The 5,706-nt window shown below is 31.3% G+C and overlaps 1 long non-coding RNA gene across 1 annotated transcript; it reads right to left on the bottom strand.

The window, feature by feature from the left end:
• Window positions 1-3,148: 3,148 nt before the first annotated feature.
• On the bottom strand, window positions 3,149-4,885 carry LOC110911837. The gene is made up of 2 exons (XR_002577403.2): window positions 4,718-4,885; window positions 3,149-4,615 (listed from the first exon to the last, which is right to left on the bottom strand). It is a non-coding gene; the product is annotated as an uncharacterized LOC110911837 (long non-coding RNA).
• Between the last annotated feature and the right edge of the window lie 821 nt (window positions 4,886-5,706).

The following is a 5,706-nucleotide window of genomic DNA, read 5'->3' as shown; positions in this document are numbered from 1 at the left end:
ACGCCAAAAACTACAATCACCAAAAAGCTAGACGTATGAAAACTGGGAGAACAACTGCTGGCAAAACACCTTGTAAAGGGTATTAAACGCCAAAAAATTTACTAAACGCCAAAAAAATTGGTCTTATAGTAATCTTATGCAAATATTAGAGACTCGTAGTGAATTATTATACAAAACGCCATAACGCCAAAAAAATAAACCAGAAAACTCTATAACGCCAAAAAATTATATATGTGACACAAAAACAATTAATTTAACGTCAAAAAGTTTAAAAAATACAATTAACGCCAAAAAAAAAAAATAGACGCCATAAAATATTATACCGCGTCGGGAAATAAAAGAAGAATGAAAAGAAAAAAAAGCCCCTCCGCCCTTCTCTATGACGCGGGACACGTGTTAGGCCAGGAAGGGTTCTCACCGTTATCACACTTTTGAGCGTTTTCTCCTGAACCCGTTTATATATATATATATATATATATATATATATATATATATATATATATATATGCATTTAACATGTTAAATGCACTATTTTTCAGTTCTTTATTTTTTTTGTGTTCCCCGTTGAACCTTAAATATATATGTAAATAATGTTTTGATTATCTATTTGAAATTATAAGTTACAAGTATAAACAAAAATATAACACTGGATAACTTTTTAAATACATAATCAAAATCTCAATTATAATCTTAATCTTAATTATAAACATAATCATAATCTCAATCATAATCTTAATCTTAATCTTAATTATAAATTATAGTAAAAGCGATTTTATTGTTAACTTAAGAAGCCTAAATACATAATCATTTATAAACGATTTTATTGTTTACTTAAGAAGCCCAAATATCCTAGCCACAAAAAAAAAAACTAGATACGTGCATCGATCCGAATCAAGTCATGAGTTGTGGCAGAAAAAGGAAAGGCGGGGTTGTGCACGTAGGCGCGTGAAGATAACATTGAGTATTACCATTAAATATTAAAATATTAAATTTTAATATTTTAAGATGTGGACCATATTAGTTTTTGACTTTCAACTTGCACTTTTTATCCATGTCATATTTCCCACTTGCCGACCTCTCTTCATCCAAGCTGCCACATGTAATTTTTAGTGATTGAAAAACTAAAACAGGGTGTTAAAAATAATATAAATAATTCGAGCTAAGTATTAAAATTGATGAATTTGTAAATGTCTATGATACATATCAATTGATTGAATTCACCTATATATTAAAAAGAGAAGGGAATGAAAAGTAAAAATAAATAAATCTTAAAAAGAGTCTTGAATGAAAAGTAATAAAAATAAAAATAAATGAATAGTATCAGGTATCGATATCAAATTTATCAAACTGAATGTATTTTTGGTATCTATTCGGCACCGGTATTTAATAAAAATAAATGAATAGTATCGGGTATCGATATCAAATTTATCAAACTGAATGTATCTTTGGTATCTATTCGGCACCGGTATTCATCGGGTTTTACCCTCAAATACCGGTGCTGTACCAGTACCGACCGTATCAAGCCGTACTGTACCAGGTATATTTGGTACCGGTACCTATTTTTGGGGATTTCTGTAACGGTATTTTCGGTACCGGTTGGTACCGAGCTCATCAAATCCTGTAGTAACATAGCAATGCAAATAATTGCACAGTTTAGATTACTTTTCATATACAAAGTAAGTAAACTGTATTTCGTTTGAATGAGGTTTTATATACACAACAACTTATTTTGCTTTATTTTTTCTCTTTTTACGTAATGAATGAATTGTAGCATGTAAAATTAACTTGGATATTTAGATATTGATGAGAAAATTGTATCAAATCCTGTAATCAAACCGGTATCGTATCGGTACCAAATTTACTATACCAAATAATTTTCGGTACCAATTTGGTACCCACCTTTTGGCGTTTTCAGAATCGTTACTTTCGGTTCGACACCGGTCTAGCACCATACCTCTATTTATTGATTTTTACCTTCAAATACCATACCGTATCGTACCGAGCATTTTCGGTGCCGGTACCTAATTTCGATGATTTTCCGGATCGGTACTTTCGGTGCCGTTACAGGTACCGAGCTCATCCATATTTTAACGTGTTAGCACTGTAATAACTGAACTGAAAACAACCGAATTTCCAACGTGTAGGACGTGTGGGTCCTATTATTATTATTATTATTATTATTATTATTATTATTATATATTAGGTTATTTAAAATCGTTTTTTTAGGACGGATTAACTATCCTTTTCACGACATTTTTATTTATGTTTTGATATTCGGTATCTGCTTGCCGTTACTGACACGCGTTTTGCAGTCATTGAGTCCCCACCGCAACGCGTGGGCGGAAATTTAACTAGTTGAAATTGAAATGAAAGTGTGTATAAACAGTGTTTCAATATTTTATGTTAAAGTGTTCATTTATTTTTTAATTCTTTTTTCAAGCATTTATTTATTTTTAAATACTATTTTATTCAATTATTTAGTTTATTTTTTTAATAAATTGCGTTTATTAATTTATAAAAGAAAAAAAACCGCAACAATGTTCTTTTAACATTGCAGTATAACTTTTATTGAAAGTGGATATTGTGCAACAGGTGTACCAAACCGAGCCGAAAGCGACAATGAATGATAATTATTATTTTGAAGTATTTATTTATTTTTAAAAAATATTATTTATCATTTATTTCGATTTTTTTTCTAATAAACTGTGTTTATTTTTTCCAATATTGTAATAAAGTTTTATTTTGAAATAGATAATGTGCCACTAATATACCATAACATACCGAATCGATTGAACAACATCTGTATTGATACTGCTAGTAATTTTTCTTGTTTTTACTTTTGATAAACCGGCACCATATTGTTATTATACCATAATAAACCAAACAAACAACATTGGTACCGGTAATGGTATTCATTTTTATGGTTTTCGATTTCGATAATTTTTAGTTTATATAACTGTGTCTGCAACTATAACACCCTAAAATTTTTAAACCATTTTTCTACACTTGCGGAATTTAGGCCCATATATATTTTTTTAATACTGATCATAGGGCTTCGATCTCAAATTTGTATCACTTTAAATTAACATAACTGGCATACAGTTTATGACACAGGTTTATAAAAATTTCGACACGGCCCGGACGATCCTTACGAAGAACAAAACATCTTTAATAACCAAATAATCCACTAAATATAAACGTGACTCAATAACACATGCGACCATGACCTTTTAACTAAAGCAACGCTAGAAAAATACTCTATAACACATCATATAAGAAAGTTGACCCGATCAAACGAAAACAATAGCGCCATAATATACACCGGGGGTAAGGTATGGTACACCATGACAAGAAGTGGGTGGCCGCCATACAAACCGGTGTAGCTCAGAAGCATACCAACGTAGTCTACGCCGATCTGGCATAGCCTATGCTAAGCCAACGTAGATTACACTCAACTTTGTTGTTTTATCTATGTTTCGGCTACTTGCTATTGTTCCTACCAATAACAACTTTGTCTCATCTTCCCACCTGTTGAGAAATGCTAAAACACAAATATAGTACTAATAATTCATCTGTTATTGATTAGAAAACAACAACGTCCAGTTAGAAGGAACAATCGTCATAATAATATACAAGCTTTCAGCTAACTTTATAAGTTATAACTCCATCATATCTTAGATTAACGCACCAGTCCTTTTTTTTTACATGATTGTAAATTAACTTTACCACTAACTCGTGACTCAAAGAATAATTACACTTACTTGCCACTTCAACTTGTTCAACAATATTAACACAACTCGTGTAAATCATAAACGGACACTTGAGACACAAATCTATGATTCCATTACTCCTTCTGTCACACAAATTATGTAGTTCGTTATATTTATCATTTAGTTAAAAACCTTGTGACTTTTAATTTCATATTATGTGTGACAGACTCTATGCTCCATAGCGTATAGTTCATTCACAAAATAACATATACTGACACACCAGCCTTAAATCCCCAAGTCTTACATATATTAGAGATATTAACAACATGATAGGAACTCACAAAAATGCACAATTAGAATCACTTACTTGCACGATGATTAAAACTCCACTTAACTTGTATTTGTTGGGATTGTGTATCAGCTGAGTACCCCCACTATACCCCATGATTTCAAACTTCATTATCCCATTAGTACTCGTATAAATGCATTAACAAAGTTTATTATAATTGACACAGAGAACATTACACATAAAAATTAACTCTTATACTATAATTTCTCTAATTATATTTGGATTTGCTCCCCAATATCACAACCTTATAAAATCACAGTTCCACACAAATTCTCTTTTTAAACAATTTCTCTTCGTGTTCCAAATCTTATTTGTTATCACAATAATCATCGTGATGCCAATATATTAACAATTCATATCCACCCGTCTATTTGCAACCCAAAATGTTTTAATGCATTTTACCTAAGATAATAATGATGATTCCCATAACTTAATACTAATCATATTTATCATTATCATCAAAGAACAAACAGAGTCACTCACCTTGGTCAAATCAAGAACCAAGAATCCTATAAGTGCTTTGAATCATCCTAGCATATCAGTCAGGGTTTCCATGCTAAAATCAAGAACCAAGAATCCTAATCGCATGTTTTGAAACCACAAAACACAAGAACCCTAACACATGAACTTCACTAACACAAGATGAAAGATTACATACCAGGAAACCTAAAAATCGATGGAGGATGGTAGAATACAGCTTTAATATCACGAATTTGCGAATTGATTGTTGTAATCGACCCCCCTTTTGGTCGATGCTTGTACTCTTTGACAAGCAGGGGTCGTGGACCTCTTCTCTGAGTTTTTCCCTTGCCTTTTAAATTGGCTACTACCACATTTAACCCATTTTACAACTAGGTTTAATAAAAAGAACAACTCTGGTCCTCCAGGTTTTATATTAGATATAAACTACCTTGATATTTTATGAAACTTTATTTTGACATCTAATTACCTGATACTTTTCTCCGCCACTCAAAGCCTCGTTATAAGGTTATTCAGTAAAATTTATTAAATACAATTTCCGTATAAGTAAATCGCTATGAGGCTATCTTATATATAAAAGAATTGTATTTTAAAGTCCAAAGAAAACCGGGATGTTACAGCAACGATATATGAATAATGATATTCATGGTGTGACGATTTGAATCAATCAATACCGTTTGAACATTGGTGTCGGTACCCGTATTTATTTTAGTCGTTTTCAGTCGATTGATTTCTATACGAAGTGCATGTATCATACTGATATTGTAACGAACCAAATCGATACCAATTCATGCTCGCGGTAATGCACCGTCGTTACTCATGGTCAAATCACCTAGTTACAAATTATTAACAACATTGAGGCCGAGCTAACCATGTCCAAAATGGAATACACATATAATATCTTTTATCGAATCATTATTATCAACTCTTGTAACTTTATACTCATAACCTTATAGGAATAGTATTTTAGTTAAAAATACCCGTAATTTTATACCTATTAAAATTTAAACATGCATCACTTTTTGTAAGTGCAAGCATCACATCCGTATAAAACTAGGTCAAGGGTAATTTCAGTGTTATATAGGATTACTGTTTTAACGATGATTTTTACATCTAAGATTATACGTGTAAGGATTAAAACTCACAAACACTTTTACAAAAGATAAG

Source organism: Helianthus annuus, chromosome 15, assembly GCF_002127325.2.
Source record: "Helianthus annuus cultivar XRQ/B chromosome 15, HanXRQr2.0-SUNRISE, whole genome shotgun sequence".
In the NCBI taxonomy this organism is placed as follows: domain Eukaryota; kingdom Viridiplantae; phylum Streptophyta; class Magnoliopsida; order Asterales; family Asteraceae; genus Helianthus; species Helianthus annuus.
This window is presented reverse-complemented; position numbering and strand designations above follow the sequence as displayed.